This window comes from Mauremys reevesii, linkage group 6 (assembly GCF_016161935.1).
Source record: "Mauremys reevesii isolate NIE-2019 linkage group 6, ASM1616193v1, whole genome shotgun sequence".
In the NCBI taxonomy this organism is placed as follows: Eukaryota; Metazoa; Chordata; order Testudines; family Geoemydidae; genus Mauremys; species Mauremys reevesii.
Window position 1 is genome coordinate 54,176,436 of NC_052628.1, and position 27,619 is coordinate 54,204,054.

The 27,619-nt window shown below is 42.8% G+C and overlaps 1 long non-coding RNA gene across 1 annotated transcript; it reads left to right on the top strand.

Moving 5' to 3' along the window:
• The first annotated feature begins 10,843 nt into the window (after positions 1-10,843).
• Positions 10,844-17,358, top strand: LOC120408688. Its single transcript, XR_005600880.1, has 3 exons — positions 10,844-10,886; positions 12,300-12,356; positions 17,271-17,358. It is a non-coding gene; the product is annotated as an uncharacterized LOC120408688 (long non-coding RNA).
• The last annotated feature ends 10,261 nt before the right edge of the window (positions 17,359-27,619 follow it).

Sequence of the window (27,619 nt, forward strand, 5' to 3'; positions counted from 1 at the left end):
ATATATATATATATATATATATATATATATATATATATATATATATATATATATATATATACACACACACACACATCTCCCTACTGTATTTTCCACTGCGTGCATCTGATGAAGTGGGCTTTAGCCCACGAAAGCTTATGCTCAAATAAATTTGTTAGTCTCTAAGGTGCCACAAGTACTCCTCGTTCTTTTTGCTGATACAGACTAACGTGGCTACCACTCTGAAACCTGTCACCGAGATAGGACAGACTCTTCCGCCGGGATAAGTGTGTGGTTAGATAGATTAACAATATTGTTAGGTGAGTTGAGGGTACCACTGTTGTAGCCCCTTGTGGCATGTAGAAGTTTAGATAGTTTGCTGTCCTTTTTCCTCTGTAGAAAAGTGAAGTGTGCATTGTAAATGGCTTGTTTCATTTTTGTAAAGTTTTATACCAGTGTAACTCCAATGGTTTCAGTAGAGTTATTCATGAGTTACACAGCTGCACAGGAGAGTAGAATCTCACCTAAAAATTATTCAATTCTTTCTTTCCTTCTTTCAAAAGAAAAACAAAAGTCCTCCCTTCAGGAACTTGAGGAGGAGACAGGAGTGAGAACACCCACCCTCTTATAATAACTATTTTGACCAACCAGCTGTTGGCAGATATAAAATCTGAGACAGCTGGTTAACCAACTCCCAGGGCTAACTGCTCCAAAAATCACTTTTTTTTCACAGCACACATCCAGATTCAGAATCTCTGAGCTAATTATCAGGGCTGGGATTCTCAACTTAATCATCACTACCAACTCTCCAGAGTATGATGGAATCTAAGAACTAACCCCTACCTTGCTGAATCATGCACACACACACACACACACACACACACACTGAAGTGCCAAAGCCCATTTCCATTTTCAGCTGAGAAGTCCTGCACACTTATTCAGTATATTTCAATATTTACAGCTGAAATGTAAACTTGTTGAAATTATCTGATGAACCATAATTAAAAGTTAAAGAATCAATGTTATAGAGCATTAGTTTAACAATGCTTCAGGGAAGAGAGAGTCCATCTGTCTGCTTGGTTTGAAAATAAATCTGCAGTGGACTAGCTATATGATTAAACTCACTCTATTCTTAAAATAAATGAGTGAAAGGTGGGAAGATAAATAACCTTTTCACTAGGTAGCAGTAACTTTATATAGGAAATATAATATCTGGTTAAATTACAAGCAGAGTTAGGTAGACTACACACTCATTTCTCTCTAGCATCCTCATTAAATTTCAGTTCAGCGGGGAATGGTGTCACTAGTACCTTAGCTGTCTATTAGGTATTCAACTTTGTATTTGACTCATGCCCTCACTGATTTGTTTCTGCCTGTATTTGCAGGTGTTAGAGAAAGGTATGCAGCAGTATGATGCCAATAAATGTAGTGCTTAATTGTTTTGTAATTATTCCATGAAATAACTTCTTTTGAGTGAATAAACACAGATACCCAAATCCTCAGCTGGTGTAAATCAGCATTGCTCTACTGAAGTCAACAGAGATACACCAGCTGGATATTTGGCCCAGATTGTTTAAAGACTGAATCCTAAGCAACGGTTTGGCAAAAAATCAACAGGCAAGGCTGAAATGGCCTTCCTCTTCAGGCATATCAGCAGTAAATTACATTTCTTACAGAAACTCCTGCTACCTGAATGTAAAATCTTGCTGGAATAACTGTGCTAAATTAGTTGGTCAGTCAGATGAATGCTGTTTGTTACATCCACTTGCAGATGTTCACTTCTATGTGTGATTTTCTTGATGAAATTGACTATAACAAGCAAATATTTATCACATTTACAGCTGTCCAAACTTTAACTAGCAATGCTCAGGCAGCCTAAAACATGTCTTTTCAAGAAATCCAGAATAGGTTATTATTTATTAATATTTATTTGATAATATTATTGTTTATTGTTTGAGTCATTAGCAGTGTTGCCAGCTCTCACAATTTTATTGTTTGTCTTGTGATATTTAGTGTTTTCCTTAAGGCTCCAACTTCTACGGTCATGCAAATATGTGAGAATTTCAGCTTTCATTTTAAAAAAAGGAAGTTTCTAGTCCTCAGGGTTGTGAAGAACAGCTTGAAAATGAGACTTGAGTGTGTCCTGAGGGATCAAGAAACAAGCTAAGTAAAGAGAATCCAAATTGTATTCTCTTCTATAATAGCAAGATTTTTATGCCAATCTCATGATTGGGGCGGGGGCGAGGAGGGGGTCTCATGATTTTTGAATGTTTGGGGCTAGCATCAGTGCTTTATGCTCTGTGCTTTACAAATCATAGAGGAAGACATGATCCCTGCCACACAGATTTATATCCTAGGAGATTTGTGGTCAGACTACAGGCAGGTGGAGCAGCCATTCATGTATTGGTGGAAATATCTGCCCGTCAACACTAGGAAAGATGGTCTTGGTGTTAAAGGATTGCCCTGGGACTCAGGAGATCTGTGTCTTATTCCTGGCTTTGCCATGACCTTCCTTGTGACAGTGAGGAAATTCACTTAATCACTTTGTGTCTCAGTTTCCCCAGCTGTAAATTGAGAAGAAGAATATACCTCCATCTGTTGTGGGGTTTAGTTTGTTAATTTATATGATGCATCCTGATATTATAGCAATGAGTGTCATAAAAAAAACACCCTACAAATATAGTTTATTCTCTGTCTCTGTAGTTCTTCCTGATGCCTGTCACTGCAAAAGACTTTGAGACATATACTCCTGATTTCTTGATGTCTTATAACAAACTGTCCCAGACTGTTGCTAACTGCAACTGCCTGGATGGGTAAAGCTCAGCAGCAGAGGGGCTAAAATACAATAATACTGGCCAAGCAGCCATGTGATGAGATTTTTAACTGCCAGTAAAGCAAAGTTATGTTGTTTAGTCCATACAAACCCTTTCTTGTTTCAGCAACTGGTGCAATGGGGCATTTATGCTCGAGAGTCATGGGGAAAACTTTCCGTAGACAGTTCAGCTCCCTCTGATTCCATTTCCACCTCTGCAAGGCAGCATGGATTTTCCATGTTACAAAGAGTGGAAGGTTTTACTTTATCCAGTTTGATTCCAGTTGATGAGTCCCAAAGCAGCTTACCTCAGAAACACAAAACATGATCTTCTCCGGACTGATGCGCAGCCCTTTTTACTGCTTCTGCACAAGGTTTTCCTGAGAGGTTTTCACTGTGCTCCCTTTTGGACCTGCCAGAAGGTAAAATATCATCCACTAAGTCTGTGACATCACTTAGATGTTCAGAAATGTTATCAATTTTCAATTGTCTGGAGCTGTAACAATGCCAAAGTGTAGCCACCATGAATCTAATCTTCTAGCATTGGCAATGGTTAACATAGATGCTTTATTGCTCTGTTTCATTAGCAGGTGACTAGGCATGCACAAAACTTAATTGGGGGTATTTCTTCTCCACAATCAAGCAGTTAACTCATTTTGTTGTAGACCCAAGTTTACAGTGCTGTCCAGTTCCTACTTGAGCAGGTTACTAAATGCAAGTGGTATACACATATGGGAGAGTGAATTATGATGTGTGTTGAACAGGTCATTTGGGAACATGCATTCACTAGGAAACAATCTCATACTTTGAAATACATCTTCAGACTGCACTATGGTCTCTAGTTGGTATCTCTCAATGGCAGAGGCGATGCGTGAGGGAAGGGGCATGGTGGTCAATGCCCCGCCCCCCAACTTCTGTCAGGGTTCTCACACCAGAACCTTTAAATTGTGCCCCTCCCCACCATCAACTGTTATGCCTTGTCCAGGAGCTGCTCTGGCCTGTGTCTTAGCAGAGCTCATCTCTTCCTCCCTCCTCCCCTCTGCAGCTAGAAGCAGCTCCCATCCCTTCCTGCCCGCACAGCACCAAAAGACGGCCAACGCCTCATGCAGCTGTGTGGGCATGTGTGTGCAGGGGCTGCACCTGCATCCCTGAGAACTGACTCCTGCCTTGTCCAAGATCTCAGAGTCCATCATAGAGCCCAGGAGGCTGGAATCCTGCAGCCAAAGGCCAGGCGAGACCCGGAGTCTGTTGCCAAAGGTGGGGCTGGCCAGGGGGTGGGGAGCTGGCTCCGAGCTGGGAGGGGCTGGGAAGCTGCTCTGCATTGCACCGAAGAAGGCGCAGCTAGCGACTGTGAAGCCGTGCTTCAGCCCATGAGGCCATAGGGCACACCCCTCCCCACCTATTGCCTCTGCTGCCAGGGTTCATACCAGAACTTTAAAATTGTGCCCTCCCCCCTACCACCACCACCGCCATCAACAGTTTTATGCATCACCTCTGCTTTGTGGCTTCTCTAGCCAGCATGACACTAAAGATGTGCACCCCTAGACAGGACTTTACCCTTAACACTGATACATAGTTGAGTATCCATTACGTAGCAGTCCAATTTCTGCATAGCATTTTGAATACGCATAACATATCTTACTTGAAGCTATTTACTTCCATACCCTGATCTTTTGTAGTAGCCTCCAGTGATATCACAAGAAACATAGCCTTATGAGCAGATTGCAATCAGCTTTAATCTTTTTAAGGAATTTAACCTACGTCATGAACTACTTGTCTGTCCCTGAGATGCCCTGTATTTTTCTATTGAATTTGTCTCAGAAATGTAAGCCTGGGGTATCACAAATACATGAAGTACATGTCTCAAGGAGCTTACTTTCATCCTCAGTGAGGGTCCATATGTCTTTAACTCCTTTTCCTGCCACTCTAACAATGGTATCTCTCAACACAGAAAAGGAAAGTATGCCAGACGCCTTGGTTAGGCAAGGGAGTGTTTCTCTTGTGTAGAATGGGAGCAAATGTGGAGGGTCTGGAAGAGTTGTTGAAATCTGGAAAGGTGAGGAGTAATGGAAATTGAAAAGAGAGCATCATATGGGATGATAAGAGCTGTTGTGAGCCTGGTGGGATCTCCACTGGCTTAGCAGCTCAGTTAAACTTGTGTTTGTTTAGCCGAAACACATCTCTGAATGGCCTGCTCATTAGTAACTGATATCCCTTGTATTTTTTTAACCTAGCTTATGGAGTCATGTTGTTCTTGTATACATAATTATCTGATTGTTGTTTGAATCCTGCTAATCTCTTTGCCTATTCATTTAGCAGGTTACCACTGAGGCTAATGACATCTAGAGAATTGCTCTGAAAGGAGTTACCGTTATACTGTGATGTATCACAAATGTAGACAGACACAAAGTAAGATGCTGTAGGCATAGAATGCAAATGAGCAGAGAATGAGATTCAGTGAGTTGCTCACCAGAGAATCAGACATTGATGGAGACGCCTCTGTAGGACCACAAAACAATAACAGGCTTGTGTTTCCGCTCCCCAGCTACTACTGAGTAGGGACCACAACCAGGGATAGAACACTAATTGAACAGGATGCTGCTAGAAGGAAATATGTATCAGCATCAGTTTCCCCCATGGGAAGCCTTAAGGCAGATTCATGAAAGAGCAGCATACAAATAGCCTCTTGGGCCAAAAATGTAGCCTGAATACAAAAAGAAGTCAGGAGGGTGAGCAGCTAAAGAAGAGCTCCACTCTGGTTGGGAAAAGTTAAAAAAGATTAAAATGCCCCAAAACACTTTAATTGCCTGTGCATGAGAAGAAACAGACAGACTGCCAAAGGAGATGAAACACTGTCGTGGGAAGCAGGGGCGGCTCTACAGTTTTGGCCGCCCCAAGCAGTCATGCGCGGGAGGCGCCCCGGAGCCGCGGGAGCAGCGGACCTTCCGCGGGCATGACTGCAGAGGGTCCGCTGGTCCCGCGTCGCCCGGCTGGACCCCCCGCGGCTGCGGACGGTTCGCGGATCCCGCGGCTCCGCTTGAGCTGCCGCAGTCATGCCTGCGGGAGGTCCAGCCGAGCCGCGGGACGAGCGCCCCCTCCGCAGTCATGCCTGCGGCCGGTCCGGTCGTCCCGGGGCTCCGGTGGACCTCCCGCAGGCATGACTGCGGCAGGTCCGCCGGCGCAGCCTGCCGCCCCCTAGATTTGGCCGCCCTAGGCACCAGCTTGTTTTGCTGGTGCCTAGAGCCGCCCCTGGTGGGAAGCAATAATTCAGTGCAATACAACTTTATTTCATATTCCATCTTTTATGTAAACCATGTCCCAAAACACTTCACCAAGTTAAATACTACAAGACAGCAATTTACAATGCAAATGACAGAAAACAATGGGATAAAGATACTGTTTCATGATTCTCCAATTGGCCAATAGCAGACAGAGACAATCAATACAGCCAAGAGTTTCAAAAGTGACTACTGATAATGGGCATCAACCATTGGGTGCCCAATTTGAGACCACTTAAAAGAGTTTGATTTTCAGAGGGTTGGTGCTAAAGACAGACTGAAAATCAGTCTCCTTTAAAGTGTGTCAAGTTGGGTACCCAAAATTGCCCAGGTTAATCTTGGTCTGTCTTATTTTATTATAAGATTGGTAAGCAGCAAACAAAATGTGCAATATATCCAAGCAGAAAGCAAGCAGAGGGTCCAACAGTTAGTCCAGGTGTAGGAGAGAGGTAAATAAAGGCCTAAATGTTGGCATTTATTATATCAACATGGAAAAAACCCCAGTGGTTATGAGGCTTGATTGGGTTTAAGGAAGGCACTCAAAAGCCTGAATGCTTAACTGGACTGTAGTGGCTGGCAAATCTCATGAGAATAGGCTTTTGGGTGAGATTTCATGGAAAGAGGGAGGAAAACTGATGGTGACCAATGATGGGAAAGTGGGAGAATGGCAAGAGGGGTGGAAATGGAAACTGGAAATCAGAGGCTAATAATTAGGGAGAAAGAAACTCAGAGGGGGAGGGGATTAAAGGGGAATGGCAGAGGATAAAAGATAGGGGAAGACTTGGAAGAGGGACAGAGATGGCATAAGGACTAGAAGGAAGCAGAGGGAGAAAGGTGGGGGGGAGTTATGTAAAACTTTTCAGACTTCAGAAACGTTTCTGTGTGAGCTTTTGGGCAATAATCAGGTTGGTTGTTATTTTGTCTGGACAATTCAATGGTCTCTAGACATAGAGCTTAGTTGCCTTCCATCATATTTGCTATGTAATTCACCATCATTAACAGGTCAAGCACTTAAAAGTCTTTGCCCTCAAGAGAGCCTTATGAGTAACTTTATCACTTTTTTTCCTATAAAAAAGAGATCTTGCATGCTCGATGTTTTCTCCCAAAGCTCTGACAGCTCTCCTATTAAAGGCACAGCCTGATAGTTGGAGCCTACAATCTCCTTTATTGAACAGGTAAAGTAAAGGGGATTTGGGGAAACCATTTGTATGCCAGTTTTATGTGAGATGATTTTTCTTTCAAATTCTTCTTCTAATGGGTGACCCAGTGAGTTAAAGAAAAATCAACCACAAACCTAGCTGCAAGGCTACAAGGGGAAACTTAGAGGGAAAGCATGAAAATATATTTTTCAAAGTCTCTGCCTTTTCCAAGCTAACAACTATTTGAATATCACTGTTGTGCAAGAATGCACTGATGTGTTTTAAAAATAAAAAGGCTATAGGAAAATATTAGTGGTTTTTTATTATTTCTCCATTGGGAATTTTTGGTTTCATTAGTAGATTCAGACTTTGGGGTTAGCAGCCAAATGATGAATATTGTACAAAGCATTTCCTCTTACATTAAACGGAGCCTGTGAATTCTGCAATTGTCGTGCTTGTTCCTACCAAGTGAGGAAAGGGTTAATGGTATGAACTATTACCTCCATTCTACATGAGATGAAGGATTGAATTTCTAAAGGCAAGATCTTACAGTGTGTCCTGACTCAAACATTCTTTTATGGATTCAGCCATAGCATTCACTTGGAAAGCTTTACATCATGGCCTTGGCAGACTCCCAGGCTTTCTCCAATGCAGGTTGCTATTTTTCCCTTAGCTTACCAAAAATAGCCATGCATAGATTTAGTGTATTTGGTTTGCTAGTATTTACAGGCAAGAGTGTTGTCAAGTTTCTTCTAGGAAGCAGACAGGTTGGCAAAGAATGAGGCGAAAGTTGGTTCTTTTTCACAGAAAAAGCCACACACCTTTAAGATTCATATTTATGAGACTCCTAAGCCTTTGATCTCTGTGCTTATTTATTACACTGTTTGTATCTCTACAAAAATATCTGTTTGTATCTCTAGTTCCAGGTCATTCTCCCCTTTCTGCTCTAGTCACTAACAGGTTAATCACTCATCACTCTGTCATTTGTTCCCTGACACTTAATTATTTTGCACAGTACATACAATGAGGAATAAAACAAAGATGACTCTGCTTTTGGTAGAAGGGGCTGTTTGATTTTTAGTGGCATTGTTCTCTAAAGTGAAGTCCATCCAATTTCTGGCTTTAAAATGTTGAGCAAACAAATAAATTGATACACGTGAGAATTAATATCATGTAAACTTCCCCTCACAGAATTGCTGACCCCTCCCTAAGACACTTTCCTACAGCTAGGAGGACAGATATTCAGCTGCCATCACAGCTGTTATCCATTACAGCTGCTAGGCTGGTTGGACTGCCTTCTGGTTCATATACTGTAATACAAAGTGACAGACACACTCTGATGCAATGGATCCTTGTATGCGTCTGACCCAGAAATGTCACCTGCAAGGAGCCTAAACCAAGACACCCTTCTTGCTCTGCTGCCAACACAGGTATCTCCCAGTGCACTTGTCATCCAGTGGGTGCTATGAACACCAGCACTAACATTTTTTACAATACGTCTCTTAGATTAATAGATTCTGAGGCCACAATGGACTGCTGTGATCATCTAGTCTCACCTCCTGCCTAGCATAGGCCATAGAACTTCCTAAAGTGGCACATCTAAAAGGCAGTGCTACTACCAACATCCATGTTAGATAGGCTGCGATAGCCAGGTGTGTAATGTTATTAATAGAGTACAATGTTTAAAAGAAGCACAGTGTCGTATTTTGACTAAAAATAACAAGTCATCAGTGGGATTAAACTTAAGCCCAACATTTTAAGATATGATTGCCTAAAACAGGTTATTCCATTTAAAAAAAAATACAGTAAAAACCAGGCTAGTACATCATCATCATCATCATGTTCCCATTATGCCTCTGGCGTTTCGGGCAGCAACAAAGCTCCTCCACTCCTGTCTGTTTCTGGCAAGTCTTTAAGTGGTTCCCGAGCTGTGCCCCAGGTTTTTCAGCATGGCTTCCGCTCTTCACCATGTTGTTTTCAGGTGGCCTCATTTTTGCTTGCCTTCAGGTGTCCATCTTATTGCTACTATGGTGATCGAATCAGTTTCCATCCGAAGCATATGGCCAATCCATCTCCAATACCTCCTGGAAATGATGATACTCACAACCTCTTGGCTGCACTGTGTCAATATATCTTGGTTTGAGATTGTTCTGGCCCAAAAGATATGGACGATTTTTCTGAGGCAGGTTGTATGGAATGAAGATAGTTTGGACATGTGGTACTTTCGCATTTCCCAGCATTCTGAACTATAAAGTAATGTTGAAAGTATGCATGTTTATATATAGGCTTCTTTGTCAGCTTGGGATAGAATTTTGGATTTGAGTTTTTGATACTCTTTATGTATAAACAAGGGACAAAGACACTGTGATGTTGCTTCTGCCTAGTCAGCTGCCTAGATTTGTTAGTACAATGGGAACTGATAAGAGCAGTTAAAGTGTTACTCCAGAGCACACTTTAAGATTGCCTCAACCTCTATATCAAGGCAAAGTCAAGCAACCAGTGAGGAGGGGCAAAGGCAGGGCCTTCCCTAGCTATTCTGGGGCCCTACGCAGCCCCCGCCCCCGCCAGGCCTCCGTGAGCTGGGCTGGCTTGGGGACTAGAGGGGAACCACCTGCCAGCACTCACCAGCGGTGCAGCTGGGGCTGGGTCCCTGCACTTCCCGCCACCAGTGAGTGCAGGCCTGGCCCAGCTGAAGAGGTGCAGCAGGGCAGGGGCTTTGGGGAAGGAGTGGAGTGGGGGTGAGGCTGGGGCAGGACAGGGACTGGAGCAGTACACAGCTGCGCAGGGCACCAGGAAATTTGGTGCCCCAAGTTTCCTGGTGCCCTACACAGCTGTGTACTTTGCATATGGGTAAGGATGGCCCTGGGCAAAGGAGTTTGGGGGGAAGGTATACAACACTAAAAAACCAAAGAAATGCCCATTGCTGACCACAGTACAACCTCACTTCTTACCCCTCCCATGGGGTATGAAAGGGATGGGACTGTGGGTGTGCATTGCAGGTATATTTGGGCCTGCTAAGAAGAAAGAGGGGGGAATATAGAAGGGGGGAGTGGAGAATGGGGAGACAGGCAAGGCTCTGCGGCGCCAGAGCTGGAAATGGAACACTGGGAAACAGACTCTGCTGGTGTGTAGAGCTATGAATATGGTTGCTTGGAACTAACCCCAATAAACATCGCACTATCTGCACTTCGGACTTCTGCTTTCTCTCTGCGTGACAAGAACCGGGGGGGTTGAGGGGCAGGAGTGTGAAGAGAGAGCCCTCTAACAATGCAGCTCTGATAAATCTTGAGTTTGGTTTTGGTGTTGTATTTTGATGATTTCCAGACTGTATTTAAGCTCCTGAAGGTGTTCCGGAGATATCACCGACATGTACGTTATGTGATAGACCCAGACCAGTTGAGTACAACAAAGTAGTAGAAGGCAGATATACTGGCCACTAGATTAGCAGTTTTCTGTTCCCTGAGTGACCAGAGCAGGGGCTGCTCCAGACTAATGAGAACACCTGACTCCAATTAACCTGCAAAGAGTCAGGTGAGTCCATTAAGGTAATGTGAACACCTGACTCTAATTAAGGCCCTTTTGATACTATAAAAGGGCTCACTCCAGTCAGGTTGAGAAGAGCCAGGGAGAGGAAGTGCAGCTGAAGGGCTAGTTAATGAAGACACCCTCAAGCCATCGGTAAGGGTGAAGAAGGGAGAAGCATGAGAGCTGTGGAGAAGTGGCCCACAGAAATGTAGCAACTCTGGCAGTGAAAGGTTGGCTGCCAACAGCTGCTACCATTAGGGTCCCTGGGCCGGAACCCAGAGTAAAGGGTGGGCCTGGGTTCCCCCACAACCTGTCACTACAGAAACACCTCCTGGGAAGGGAAGACAGGCCCCTGTCAGGACAGGAGGCTAAACTGTTCTGAAATAAGCCCTAGGGACAACAGAGACTGTGGGAGTTCTCTCACCAACCTCCTTGCTGGCATATGATGAAAAGGGCTCAGTAGACTGTAACCCTGGCCCTAGAGAGAGAAGGGCTATGTGGAGGGTCTCAGTGAGCCACTGAGGCTAGCATAAACCACCTAGCAGTGCGGGACCCACAAGGACAAGGTTGGAGCTCTGTCACAATTAATTTATTGGTTGGCTTTGTTAGGTTGCTATCATGACTGTAACTGAAAGGCATAATTTTACACGAAGGCCTCAGATTGTTTCAGTGATCACCTCTAGCAGGAAAACATCTGACAATCTCATAGTTTTCAGCTGTAACCCTTTCAGGCAAATTAAAATCTGTTTCAAGGGCTGGAAGACGGGTGAAAACCATCCCACAAAATATCTACACAGCTCCATACAGCACCTCGTTTCCCATCGCCATGTCCGATTCTTCACCACACACGCACATCCCTCAGACGATATACAATAATCGATCAGAAAAGAAATCAGGGCCCATGACCAAATGTGCTTTTCATCCTTTCTTAGAGAATTAGGGTCCCCTGTGGGAAGTGGACAGTTGTTCAGGAGAAACACAATAGGAAAACTTTGGCTAAAAGAGGCCTCACATGCAATCTGAGTTTGGAGTGTGATTTCCGTGATGACATCAGAGCAATATCTGGCTTTGAAAAATGCCTAGTACACCATTCAGCCAGAGAAAGGCAGCTCACCTGCGCAGCACATAAGGTTCTTGGTTTGAGTCTCACCAGCTATAGTTTACCTGTGTACACAAAAGTCCAACTGATGGACTAGAGGCCTCTTTTAGTAACCAAAGTTTGCTCTCTTTGTCTGTCCATCACCGGACAGAGAGTAGGTGCTCCCCCTTTTTGTCCATTCACTCCCAAGTCTTTACCACCTAGCAGGAGAGTATTTTTTAATGTACAGGAATCTTTACTTTCTAAAGCTGTAGTTTTTCTCTCCTCCATTAATTGTCCCTCTCTTGTAGTATGGAGAAACTCTGGGGCCCAAGAGGGTCTCTGCACAGAGGGAAGATGATGCTTGTTCCTCTCCTCCTTGCTGCACAGGTCAACACCTCAGTGTAGTCCTAAAAACATGCTTCCTTACTGCATCACTGAAACCAGACATGTTCCTCTCTGAGCACATTTTCATTTCTTTTTTACAGGTGTTGCTGACAATGCTTGCACATCATTTCCAAAAGGACAGGACACTTGTGAAACTGGTAGGCCATGTATTTTAAATGTTCACAGTGTTTTTCAAACTTGTCACAAAATGCTTACAAAACAAAACCCAGCAGCCCTATGCAACTCTGGCAGGCTGGAAAGTGTAGGCTGGATGTTCAATACCCAAGATTATTAACCAAAAATAACTTCCTGGGTTTGAACCACATATTTTCTCATCAGTATGCAGCACAAGGATGTAGGAGGAGGAAAATGAGGAGTGGGAGGATACAAAACAAACAGTGAAATGGGAAACATGTCTATTCTGCTCTAGCCTTCCTTTCTCCTTTTCACAGCCCACCCTACGAACTACAATTGTGGTATCTGAAGAACTATACAATGGGTGTATGGCTCAGTAGTAGCACATATACAGCTGTACACATCTGGTGAACAGTTGTTTGATTTCATCTTGCTTGCTAGCTAACAGCATCCTCGTTTTCAAATGGAACCTCCATAGTTTCTGCAATGTAGTTTAAGGCTCTAATCCTTCTTTGCAATAGGCTTATTTCTTGAGCCAAAAATATTGCTCTCAATATCTAAGCTCTGCTCCCCACCCCTTGCAGCCTTCCATCCACCTTCCCAAACCCAGAATCACTGTATGATGGTCTCTCCATTCTCTATGACAGGGTAAGTAACTGTCTTGCTTAGACTTTGATCTGAGCACATTTTCAGAGGTGCTGAACACCAACCATTTCCAGTTGATATCCATTGGGAGCAGGGCATGCTTTTTGGGGTGTTTGATGGACAGTCAGGTGCCTAACTCTGGCACCTAAGTTTGAAAATGTTGGCCTTGTTGCTTACATGTATGATAAAAATCACAAGAACGGTTGTGTGTTAAAGTTGTTCATGGACATTTATCAGATTATTGACTGGAAGTGTGGGAGGAAGAAACAATTCTTCTTTTCTCAGGTTGCCATCACCATGGTCTACTTCAGGACTGGATTTTCAGTACATTTCTCTATTCCCCTGGCACACATTAGCAGAGAAAGTGTCAAGGACATCACGTTCCTCTACCTGAGCTCTGCTTGATATAATTTATGGGCAGAAGAGCTATATTACTGGCTGGCATGGCTAGTGTTCTCCCTTTAATTGTTTCTACAATCCTTCTCTGTTCAGAGACTGAGATTTTATTTAGATATACTGCAGAAGTTAGCAAAACAGGCAGATACCTCTCCATTAACTGGTCCACGTTCATGACAAAAATATATGTTCATGGTAGAATGTCTCCATAGGAATTCTGGAATTCTGTATCCCATCTGACAAAGAACAAAAGTGCAGTTCTTAAAATGCAGCTGAGCTCACAGGAAGACAGGATAAACTGGCAAAGTCAAATCTCTTCAGACGCAAAAATAAACTGTGATTACTTGATGCCAGCATCACTCAAACCAATCAAATTGTTATTTTGGGAAATCATAAATTTGTATCCAGTGTCAATTTGTCACTCATTAAAATCTGATAAGAATGATTAGGAAATTATCTTAATAAGTAAACGTTAGTCTTAACCTCTTCTTCATTTAATTGCTTTAAATATAAGATTACATCACTCATTTAGGTCTTGATAGACCTCTGACCACTTCACTGGTAGTTATTTTCTTGCTCTAATCCATATTGCCCAGTTGAAGGAGAAATCATTTACTACCATCAGGTCTGATCCTGCAAGGAGTGCCTCCTGTGAGCTGCTGAGGCTCCTCAACTCCTTCTGAAGTCAAGTCAGTTGAGAAGGTGCTCAGTACCACACAGGATTAGGCCCCTAATTTAATCCATTGTATCAGATGCTCAACCCCTAATAAAGTCCCTTTGCACTGCCCAAGCAAGGACTTTAAACCACTCTCCAAAGTGATGATGAGGATTCCCTCAGTGTGAAGCTGGCATAACTGATTTTACCCTGCACTACTCTGTTACCCACCCCCACAGCATTGAGGGCAGAGGCACACTGAGGAGGCAGGGAATGGAGTTTGTGCAGCAGGCCTTCTGTGACTGCTGCAGCAGACATACTTTAGAGCAGTCCTGTGGCTCCTCTATGTTATTCTGTGAACTGTTTTGGCCCTCTGGCATCCCCAAGACCAGAGGTGAAGAATGATGGCTTACAGCCACTTTTCCTCCTGCCCTTTTCCTTACATCCCAGGCTACTCTAGCTTTATACTACCTGGGGATTGCCCCACATTAGGGAGCTCAACAACTGCCTTTTTGGGGTGATTCTTCATCTCCTTGGCATCACTGGACCAACAGAAAGGGGGGAAAAATGGTAACCAGAACCTGGCCATAGTTTTTCAAGATATTAAAGTGCGCAAGGCCAATGTACCATTTAAACTCTGTTTTGAAGGCTCGTATGGACCGTAGTAGTGTCTAATCCTTGTGCTGACCCTCGACACCAACTAGCAAATATAACTTCCCATTTGTGAACAAAATACTCCTTTCTCCCCCAGGATTTTGTGTATATAACATAATAGATATAACAGATAAAAGAGAATGCATCATTCTGCCCTTTCAGTCCAGATAGTCACAAGGTAGAAAATATTGGAGAAATTATTAACCTAATTTGCCTACATGCAATTAATGGGATTGTGCACACAAATTAGGAGCATATAGAATTTTGAAAATGCAGACTTGTATGTTTTAAGTTGCTTTACTATGAATACAATAGCTAATACTTTTAACCTTTAAAATACACTTTTCCTTACGTGGTGCTACAGACAATTGGAACCCTGTTGAATTCTGCACTTCTTAAGTGCCCTTTTCAACAGAAAAGCTGCAGGGTGCTCCAGGGATTCAAATGCCCAACAAGTTAAGAGCAGTTTTGTTTAAGACACTGTCCTGGTTGGCTGAGGGAGAAAGGTGATCTGCTTTTTTATTTGCTTGCAGCTCATTCTTGCCTCATGGTTCAGTTATCTGTTTCTTTCTCTCCATATCTAGAATAAAATAAATGCTGGTATGACACATTTTCAGAAAGTGACAACATGGTTTAGAAACTGCCATTACCTAATGAGGCATTTCAGCTCTGTTTGATAAGCTATGCTTATTGTGAGCATTTTAGTGATACATATATGGATTTGACATCTGCAGCCCTTTAGCCTTTTAAATAATCTGGTCAGCAAAACTGTTAGAATGTAGGTCACTTTAACCATTTCTTTTGTATATAGATAAAATATATATGGCTAGATTTATACGCCCTCCCTGTAGGAAATATGCCAGGGAATGATTTACAAGATATTCAACCAACTCATTTATAAACTCAGCTGCTTCTTACTGCTTACTGAGGATGCTCAAATCAATGCAAGGTATGTGCAGCCCAGAGGGAAAGGAGCAGGGTAGAGAATCTGCCCTGATAACTGTAGCACAGCCTTAATGAACTACTCCACTGCTGTTCAATTACCAACATTTTGGTTAATTATAGAACTCATTATATACTTCTGGAAATGATGAGGTTCAACAGATAGAAATGTGGGCAGCTGGTAATGGGTCGGGGTAGGAAAATCCATGGAAGAACATGACAAGCTGGAAGGAGATTATGTACTGGATTCGGAAGCACAGAAGAATCCAGTAAAGATTTCTGAGTGTGTGGGTTATTAGTTGGTAAGGTGTTTCTCTCCTCTGTAATACCTTGCTTCTTGGTTCCAAGCAATCTGAATGTATATCTAAGACTGACAGCCAAAGCAGCAGTTTCTTCAGTCTGCTTTTGCACTACAATTGTCCTCACACTGATAGATCTGTTTCAACAGTGATCCTGTAATGGAACTTGAAAGGGCAACTATTGTCTCTCCAACTGGAGGCTGTGCTGCTGTAGCTTTGGGACTTAGAAACAGATGTTCTGATGGACAGTTGAGTCCCCTCTCCTCAGCCAGTCAGATCGCATGTGGGATGGAATTAATGACAGGCACAATCTTTGGGAACCCAGACAGTGTCTCTGGTGCTGAAGGTAACAGGGGAAGCCCCCAGGATCTGGCTGGGGAAGGAAAGCTTGGAATAAGCCCTCTGGGCTTGAGGAAAGAGGAAGTTCTGACCCCGGAGAAGGTGGAGACTGAGCTAGGCCAATGAAAGAAGCCAGGAAGAAAGGGCCCCAGGAAAAATAGCCCGAACAGGGAGCACTGGGAGGAAGTCTCTAGGGATCCAATTAACAACCAGTTGTACCCAGAAAGTGGGTTAGGGCTCAGCAAGACTCAGTGGGTTTGAACAGCAAATTCTCAGTCATGGGACATTCCCAGGCACCAGTGCAGTGTTCTAGCCTACAGAGCAGAAAGCCCATTATCTATAGTTATTAGAACTGCTGTGTTCTACCCAGCAATAGAGATCACTATTAGGGTACTGAGCCCCATTTATTGAACTACACTATGGTCCCTCTAACCCATGTCTGACCTTATCTCCTCTGGATTGGGAGTAAAGTTCCTTGTTTGTTTTGTGACCCCTGTGTGCACATCTCATTCATTCCTGTATGAATCACCAAGTATTAGGTGTCCATGTGACTCTGACATTTGGAGTGCCTGCCTCCAGGGTCTGCGGTGTGGTGCTTATGGCTGGTGAGTCTAATTTCTGTGTACCGCGGCTCCAATGGGTATATGCTTAAACCTATCAGATTCAAGAGGTCTATCAATTGCACAGATAGGGCTGGTTTGGGGGATATTAGGGGCTTGTATCACTCCTTACTGGTATTTGCCTTCCACTTCTCTGGAAGACAATTGACTGGGGTTTGAGTGCTGCCATGTGCAAGCAACTGCTAATATGAGCCCTGATCCAGCAAAGCATTTAAATAGGTGCTTCATTTTAAGCATGTGAGTAGTCCTATTGTAGCCAAATACCTTCAAAATATTGCCAAAGTGATTAGGATTAAATTGTTTCATACAACCACTAAGTAATCTGCAACACTATATACAATCTAATAAGTGGATCTTATCTACTCTTTGTTTTCTTATTCATAACAGCGCTCCTGAAAACACTGATCGGACAGAGTCCACATTCCATGATTAACACCAACATTTTGCTGCTAGTCTCACAAATAATAAAAACAACAGATGCTTGAGTTGCAAATGCTGTTAGTTTCTTCAGAAAATACAAAGTTTTAAATCAGAAATGTACTATTGTTTTATTGTTCCAGTATGGACATTTGGGGTTTACTTAAAAAAAATTGTAACTTATGAGAGAAATAAAGCCTTGAAATCTGGTTTAGTACTTAAAACAGAGACCTTGATTCTGCCACCCTTACACTGAGTAGTGGAAATAATTCCATTATGTCTATTTGTTTTCTCTTTAAACTCATGGGGGATACTCAGAGGATCAAGTCATACAAAAAGGGAGTAAGAGTAGTAGACTCAGTCCCAAAATCATAACACAAGTCTGCTCTAGAGAGTAATAGAATAATCTGGATGTTGCAGGTGAAGATTATGCAGCAGTGGTAGCACTGCATTTGGAAACAGCATATTTATGGTGCCAACAAAATGTTTATCTAGTGCCTACACTGTGTTGATGGTAGTGTTAACACTCAAAGAGGATCACCAAATTCAACCAAATGTTACTGGAATACAAAAGAAAAAAACATTTAACATACCAAATATGATTTATCTACAATTTACAGGTAATTCTGCTGCCAGCAAACTGCAAATTATGCCTCTTATTGGAAACCACCCACTGGGCAGCTGCACACTAAACAAAACTAAATACTGCCATAGCAATATTTCTGATTAGGGTTTGGAAGCTTGTGATTTTGTGACACAGGTGGGTTGTTTTGAAAATTCTCCTCAAAAATACTAGTTTAACTTGGAGTGCATGTTTAAGTACTTTGCTGAATCAGGTGTACCAGTGCAGGACTCACCCCTGTGATGCCCCCTGCTGGTTGTCTCTGGGAATTAGCTCTCCAGCACAGAGCACCCTCTGCAGGCCAGTGTCCTGCTTCCACTTGCCCCCCTCCCATGTCCCTCCCAGACCTAGTGCCCCATTATCTGGGGTGCTGCCCCTTAGCAGTAACCCCTTTCTCTCACGGTCTCCCCTCCCCAGGGAACCCACACCCACTATCTCTACCTCATCTCCATATAAGGCTACTGCCAGTCATTGTCTAGCCCCCATGCCCTGGGGCAGACTGTAGTATCAGCCTACTCATAACCAGCAAGGTTGGGTTTGGACCTGCTGCCTTTACCTACCCCTAGGCTGCCCTCTGCAACCCCCAGTACCCATTGGCCTTCTGCTAGGCCACAGCCTGGGGCTTTCCAGGCTGGAGCCTCCCCAGTTACTCTCCCTTTCCCCAGCCCTGCTCCACTCAGGTACTCTGTTCAGGTCCATCTCCCTCTACAGCTAGAGGGAATCTATCTGCATACCTGGCTCAAAGCCTTTTTATAGGAGCCTGCTGTGGTCTGTTTGGGGCGTGGCTCCCAGCTGCGCCTACTTCCCCAATCAGCCTGGGAGCTGCTTGTCCTGGCCGCAGCCCTCTGCTGGGCTGTTCTAAGCCCCTTAGGGCAGGAGCTACACAGGGCCATATATGTAACAACTGTTTGGGTTGCCTACACTATCACCACACTACCAGTATCTAATTATTTGCTTTGCAAAGTGCTTTGTGGTGCGTCCACTACAAAAGATGATCAATAAAACCAAATTCTAGTTACAGTTTGCCTAATGTACATTGAAACAGGAAGTATTCTTTCTTTCGTATGAAACTTTGGTACAGTTTTCATAAAGCAAGAATCACAGATGGGAACTTTTGTGTGGGGGGGTTTTTTTTAGAGTTCTCTGTAAACAGATTTATCTTATAAAAAATGAAGAGATGAAACTCATTTCTGGAACAGCGAGTTACCACTCTTGTCAAATCTCAAGGATTCTGTTATCATTTGTGCAGTTACTGTAAAAAAAATAGAATTAATCGTACATGTACACGGTGCACTACTGCTCAGGTCAGAAACTCTTCTAAATTACTGAAGCTCCATTGCACTGCAAAATTTACTACCTACCACAGCCTAAGTAGTGATAGGGAATATATTAACTAAAAGCAGGGGCCAGATCCTGTGGAAGCAGGGGTCATTCAGGAGCCATGCTGATTTACACCAGCTGAGGCTCTGGCCCCAAGTGTTTAAAAAAGGGTCTGGATTATAGAGGAAGTTACTCTAATATTTTCAAATGGGGAAATTAGTTGTACAAAGCCAATAGTCACATTGTGTTATGAAGAACTCCTCACTAGAACATATTAAATGTTACACATATGCTAGAAATTACATATTTTCTTTGGTCAAATCCTTGAACCTCTATTTTTACATTTGCTTTTTCATATACAGCTAAATTGTGACTTTTCCCAGAGTCTCAACCAGGGGTTGAGTATGTTGCAGACCAGGAAGCACATTGAGATTCTGAGAGTCAGAGTCTGCCTCCTAGGTACCCCCTTGCTCTGAGTGGGAAGTAATCTATGCCAGGTTTATACCCATCCAATCTCACATCTCCTGCCAACATTCTCAGGTTGGGGACATAATGGCTCTTCAGAGACCATGTGTCTTCTGGGGCTGCTACCCATGAGATGGGTAGCCTCACGCAGGAGCATAAGCCATTCTCTTCTTCCCCCTTATTCCCCTGCATGGAAGTGCAAGCCAAACTATGATTTGGACCATAGTAAAGTTTTGGTATGAAAACCTAGGGAATGGTGGGAACCCAAAAATTGCAATGTCTCTCTAGTGCCAATTTTTCAATATTCGAAACAACATGTAAAATGTCAAGAGTTTCTATTCTATTTCTAAAGTCACACTTTCAGTATTGACCACAAACCTCAGTCATTTCTTCAGTTACTTTCTAGCTGATTTTTGAATTGGGGATCAAAAATCCAGTCACTTTTGGTTTTACAGGAGATCCCACTCTGGAAACTATAGACCTGAGTAAATATTAGTGCAGTGACTTCGGACAAGTTCAAGTCAAGCTAGCCTAAAGGGCCATGAATATTGGAAATCTCCTTTGGGTTTCTTCATCACATAAATTCACTGATCTCAGTTGCACTGACATTAAAATTAGTGGGCACACTGTTTCTGTCCTCTTCTGTTTGCTGCATGTTTGAAGACAGAAACATTATTGACTACACAGAGCACGTGCTCTCTCTCTCTCTTGCACATACACGCAAAGTCACAGCTTGTCAACAGCTTTGGCAAAGTAAAACACAAATGATAATTTGAAGCATGTGACCCTAGAAAGGCAGCACAAAACTAAAAGGTCATCTTTTTTTCCAAATGACCTAATTAAAAAAGCCTGGAGTGTTGGCTACAGTATAATGGGTTTACACAGCTTTCAACATAGATTTCCTGTTTCAAAACAGTATAATTTAATGCTCCTGCAAAAATATGAATTGACATTTAATGCCAGCAAAATCAGGCCTCACAACAACACCCGCCTCGAGCAATGTCCAGCATGTTAGATCTATCAACTGAGTATTCCTGATTTACTATCCCATGATGACCATTTAGAAACCAGTGCCAGGATTACTGCCAGTCTGTAAACATGCCTGAAGTGGTACTTTGATACCAAAGGCAGTATATATATGTATTAATAGTCCAGAACAAATCACTCCACAACCCTTCCTATGACCCATTCCTGACACAATGTATGTCCCCTTTCCCATGTTATGCCATCTATCTATTAGATCTCCTTGTTGCCTCTTCCACCTTCCTTGGTGAAAGCTGGGAGAGGATATACAGCAAGGAGTGGGAAAAGGGAAAGGAAGAGAAGACAAAGAAAGGAAAAAGGATAGAAAATTTGAGAGAGGAGAGGAAGAGAGAGAGAGGTTGTTGCAGAGGAGGAAGAGGAGGAGAAGAGAGAGAATCCACACACTCACCCAACTAGGAAAAGGCAGCATGGGCTGTGATGGGGAAAGAGAATATTTACCCTGAATTTTATCATTCTTCATTTTATTTCATTATTACTAGTTCTATGCCCTTGTATCATCCTAAATAATTCTTCTTCCTGCTTGGTGCACATACACTTCACATAGCTGTAGAAAACTATTGTGCCCAACTTAGTCATCACGTACCTAAGCTATATATAGCTTATTGCTTTTCCTCATGTCAATCACTGCAGCCCCCTACATTTTAAATGATTTAATTGGTAGCATATTCTGTCTGTGAAGCTGATGCCCTGCACGGTGAGAGGAAGCAGATACAGCGCTCAGTGCATCCAGTTTGCAAGAAATCCTGGCTTTCATGTGACAGATCAGCTGAGCACTTCATAGTCATCATAAAGGAGGGGGGACATGCAAGTTTGTGCACCCACATGCTGTGAGGTGCTGACAGCCCTCAACTCCCACTGGCTTCAGGTCTGTATTCAGGGCAGCTAGCCATCCTGTTGCCCATGCAGCAGAGGCTACACAACTATTTTTAGCATGGGCAGTCCAAGCTGGAAATTACACCTCCAGCTCCAGTGTCGACATACCCACAAAATATGTGTAATATTTTCTTTTCTCTCACTGTTAACTTCAGTATTTCTTAACCATTTTTTTCAAACTTACAAAAGCATGTGTTCTTCATTGAGGGGCCATGTGCATCCCGAGTTCAGAGCTTTAAATTCAAACTCACTTTGAAATTTTGTGAAGGAGGGGGGAGAGGAACAGATACATTTAGCTGGTACAAAGGATAAGATTTCCTGGATTGCATTACTTTGAAATGATTGAATGGATTTTATTCAACTGTTTAGCTTGTTTTTTTCTAGGATGAGAACAAACATGTTAAATTTCAGCCTCAAAGGTAATTTTGGCATGCAAGGCACTGAAAATAGTGGGTATAACATGCAAATGTCATTTGAATCATAACTAGAATGGTGAAAGGGCAATGATATAATTGCATTTTATAGAGTGACCTGAGGATAAAACTGCTTATTCTAGCAGGATATCTCATTCACAGTTATGCTGGGACAGAACTATTCAGATGTACAAGGTATTTACAGTATAATCTGGAATGAGAATATTTCATGAGTAAGGCTGAGAGTCCGTCACGGAGGTCACAGAAGTCATGACTTTCTGGGACTTCTGCAGCGGCGGGTGCAGCTGACCCGGGCAGCCCCTAGGCCAGCTGCACCAACTGCTGCAGGGGTAGTCTCGGGCCACTGCCCCATCCTCAGCAGCAGCAGGAGTTTGGGTGTGGGAGGGGGCTCAGGGCTGGGGGAGGGAGTTGGGGCACTGGGCGGCGCTTACCTCAGGGGGGCTTCCCGGAGTCCTTCGTCTCCTAGATGGAGATGTTGCCAGGCAGCACTGCGCGCTACATCTGCCTGCAGGCACTGCCCTGGTTCCCGGCCAATGGGAGCTGTGGAACCGGTGTGTGGGGCGGCGGCAGCACATGGAGCCCCCTAGTCACATCTCCAGCTAGGAGACAAGGGACATGTCGCCGCTTCTGGGGAGCAGCGTGGCACCAGCTAGGGAGCCTGCCAGCCCCGCCAACCCCCCCACAGCGGTAGGGGGTCTCAGGCTGTGCACTGCCACCACCACCCCCAGAACCAGTGGGGGTCCTGGGCCACGTGGTGCCCCTGGGCCCCTGCCCCTGTGGCACCCCAGGGCTGCACCTTTCCCCAAAAAACCCAAGTTTTAGTTAGGGGTATGTAGTACAAGTCATGGACAGGTCACTGGCCGTGAATTTTTGTTTACTGACCATGTCCTGTCCATGACTTTTACTAAAAATACCTATGACTAAAACATTCATGAGACATTAATACTAACAGAAACCATATCATTTATAATATAATTTATGTCATCATGTCAGGTTAAATTTTTTAGAGTTACAATAGAGTGGCACATTATCCATACCACTCATGTTAACAATAACAGGAGTTGCATGTTCAATCTTCTATGTATAGCACTGAAAATGTTTCCTTTAACCTCAGGGATCCCTTTTTGCAGTTGCAAGGAGTTACTTTCACCTAGACACAATCAGGTCCCATTAAAACATTCACACCTGCACAGGGCTGTCTGTTGATTTGGGGAGAATCAGGTCACTAAGATTTCAAAGACTGAAAGGTACTAATTTTACATGCCAGTAAATCTATCAGATCACAAGGAGAGTGAGGAAATGCTTTTATCTTTAACGTGACAGGCATTAATAATGTTACCAGAATTTCTCTTATATATAACTTAACGGTTTGAGGACTCTTCAATACCTGCACAGTATGAAAGCTCCCACAATTTGAAAGACAGTGTCCCCTTCAGAATAACTGACATTGCCAGCAAGGGTGTGGGAGGATGAAATATGTTCCGTTGAAACAGGAAAAGGTTGGACAGAAAAGAGCTGTATCTGAACAGTCAGGAAAAAACATAATGATTAAAAGGCAGGTAAAATATTCATCAGGTAGGGAAAAACACTGTAATTCTTCTAGTATGGCATTGCAGTAATGGTGTTCAGCACCAGAGCATTTGTCCCAACTCAGCACACTATATATATGACTGTGGCTGTGTTATATAAGACAGCCACAGTCATTCCTGAAAGAGAAAGGATTTGCCTAATCTCAGCTAAGGACATGGGGTGGGTGGGATTTTCAGAATTGCTCACTGTTGTCCTAACTTTGCTCTCATGGAAGTCAATGGGAGTTTCATCCCTGACTGCAAAAATAAGGCCAATGCTGAGTGCTGTCAAAAATCTGACTCAGGAGCACCCAAACTTTACCCAGAGAGATGCACCAGCAAATTGCCCACAACATCACAATCACTGCACCTGCCCTCATAATGACCTGTGGGAACTGTATTGTCTGCAGACCGCTGCTTTATATAAAAGAAGAAGCTGGGCAGCCAATGGCTTCTATTTGGCTTTCGGACCATGCTTTGGAAACTCCAAATGGATTGGAAAGGTGACATGAAGTTTTGGTTTTTTAACTAATGGCTTTTATTGTTCTGTATCAAGTATTCCAAATATATCTGGGCCAAGACAATAAATATATGAGAAGAACATAATGGACCTAATCTATTCCTAGTCTAACTCAAGCCACTATGAATTTTCTGGCTGGTTGCCAACATGCGTCTCACAGTCTTGATCTGAAACTACATCATTCCAGGTGCTACACCAGGGGTTTATTTTGTCCTGGTCGTGTGTGAATGATCAGAGGGGAAATGCCACTTGGGCAGAACATAATACAATGATGAGCAGTATAGGACAGCCACTGAGATAATATTTACTCCCCGGTTACACCATGGAGCATTTAGCAGTCCATCTGAATCTTTATATTTTAGCTCTCTCTCCTTCCAAGCCTAACAGAGATGTAGAGAACATTTCAGTAATGGAGCTCTGCAGGGAGTTAAAGTGTCACTGTTTTTTTTCTTCTCGCTTTACATAATCACCTAGCTATCTAACATAGGAACTGAATCTTTGCCAAAATATGGTAGAGCTCAGAGGGTAGGGAAGAGAGATCACAGAAGCAGCAAACCACATGTCTTCTTGGTTTTGCAATGTGGATTAGTCACTGTTACCAACCACTTGGCTCTTTTTAAAAATCAATGAAAATACACTGTAAAATGATACAGGTCAACAATTAGATTTATTTACTGGAGTTCCTCTGATCTGAACTTCTGTTCTTTAAGATACATTTCATTGTTCTGCTGTTAAGTAAACACACAGATTTTTACAACAGGAGAAATTTGCTGCTTTTGTTAAAGGTTATTTTAAAATATGCACAGTACAGATCTATAGAAAACCTACAAGATATTCCACTTGGCTTATGTGGTTCAGGTTATACTACAGACTGCAGTCACAGCTTCCCATTTCTGCTGGAAATATACACGCTATTATATTTTTATTAGTTATAATGCACAAATATGGAAATTGAAGGCACTGTTCCTTCTATTTCGTACTTCTAGTCACCCACTCACTCTCTCTCTCTCTCACACACACACACACACACACCATTGATCTGAATTCTACATTTATTTTCTTCAGAGCACAGGTTTAGTTGATCTTAGAAGTTGTTCATTCCAAAGTGGAAAGATTTCTGCTTTGTTTGGCAATGGAAAGAATTTTTAACAGGTTTGGGCTTTCAGTGTTCGTGTTTCATAAGCTAACGCCATTTGATTGAGGCAATATGAGCAGAAAAGGCAACAGAACATGGACAAATACTATGATAAAATAAGGTTCCTATACCATGCTAGTGACTAGTTTATTGCCTAAGTATCTGATTTACAAAGTCTTTTTAATCTGTAGAAATCCTGTTTGTGAAATAATTAGCATTTTTCCTCATGTTCTAATTTTACTTATGTACTCAGTAAATTTAAATCAAACCCAGAGAAGTAGCAGCGTCTGTCGTTTCTGCTTGATTATTAGTACAGGCGGTGGGGTTCAAGAGGTTACCACAAGGAAATAGTTTGTTTCTGCCTACACATCAGAATATAAAAACACTTTTCATTGTAAACACGCTTGAAATATTGAGTGTTCGTTGCAAGTTAAACCATAACCCATGGGTGGACTCACACGGGCATTCCACTGGTGGCTGACAAACAAGGAAATGTTGTAAAGGTTATCTATGCCTGGAAGCCAACACCAGACCCAGGAACTCACATTTTTGAAATTGTTGGTTTGGGACTCTGCTGAGGTTAAAACATGAATTATGAATGCAGGAATGAAACTAGGGAGAGACGTATGAAAGAACTAAGTTCTTACGAGGGGTCGGGAGGAGAATCAATGAGATGAAAATCCTTATTGAACTGATTGGGATACTACTTCAAATGCTTACATTCCTCAATTGCTAGGAAATCAAATATAGGATTGGGTCCCAGACATCATAAAAATGACTTATAGAAGGACTAGAAAAAATCAGATATAAAACTATTCTTATTTTTTAAAGAAGAAGGTTCAGAAAGCCCCTCATTGCCTCTATGGCAGTGATAAGGAAGACGACAGGCTGGGTTTAGCCTTGAGGTTTTCTCTCCATGAAAAGTAATCTTTATATTTGGTCTTAGGGAGGAGTCAGCATTAGTGCTGTCATAGTGACACCTACTGATCAATCTGTGAAGCAAGACTGGGGCCCACTTTGGCAAAACCCTGTTGCTCCACCTTAGTGGCCACAGAAAATGCTACTGCCAGCTACAACACTATCAGTAATATCAACACTATTACCTTTCATGGGCAAGTAAAGGAAATTCTTCCTTTCCCATGTTTTTATTGGCGCCATTTATGGAGGGTATCCCAGCCTACTCCACCACCAGTGGAGGAAGAGAGTGAAATGGTAGAACAGCACCACAAAATGACAGGGATATTAAATAAAAATATACAGATCCAGAGGCCTGGCTTATGAAGATGACAGAGCTGACCTTTGAACTGCAGTTGCCATTTCCTGTGTTGTCCAGCCAAACAACCATAAAACGTATGGTTGTATTTGAGCATTGTTGCCATGGTCCCTCTTGCAGATTCTTCCACAGGAATAAATTCCACAGCTGTAGGGAGCAATGCACAGAGGAGCAAAGTGTGGAGTGAGGCAAGCTAAAGGGTATCATATTCTTGTTACCACAGATATTTAGACCAGTAGCCAAACAATGAATAACACAACAGACAATGCTCCAGGCTGCCAGCACTGCCCACCCCATAGGGAGTGTCAAGAGGGCTGTATATTAAAGCTTTAGACAGACATGGTAATTGCTCAAATAAAAATGTATCAAGGGGCTGTATATGCTATATTTGTATTAATAAACACAAGATCAGAAAGGTAGATTTTGTCCTCACCACTGTTTACTAGAATCATGTTGCCTGCTTAATGGAGAGACACTGCCCATTAGAATTAATCCCTTTCAGAAGCTAGTGATAAAAATGGAATCATGAGCTTTGGGCTGTTACATATGTATAGTCAGATTTTTAGAGAGCTCATCTCCCACTGAGGCACCGAAATGAAGTGGCCGGATTTACAAAAGTGCTCGATCAGTACCCAGTAGCTCCTCTCCTTGTCCTCAGTGGGAATTGCTGGGTGCTAAGCATTTGTTATAACGTACCCACTTTACTTAGGTCACTAACTGAGAGCAGAACCCTTTCTGAAATCTGGTCAGTAAGTTAATGCATCAATGGCCAACCAGAAGACACTAGCAGACTGAAATGCAGGGAACGACTTCAATCATTTCATGCTAAACTGAGCATGGCCAAACATGAAATAATTTAAAAACACCAGAAATACCTGGGACATTTTTTCTATTTCCCAACCTTTGATAGGCAAGACAATAACAGTTACCAAAAGAGAGACCCGCCAAAAGACTCGGTTACTCATAAAATATTTATAGTCTGATAGTGAATGAGGACTATGGTACATTGGATTATCTATGGTACATTGGGGTATCTAATGTTCTTAACTCATTGTCATCTGTTTC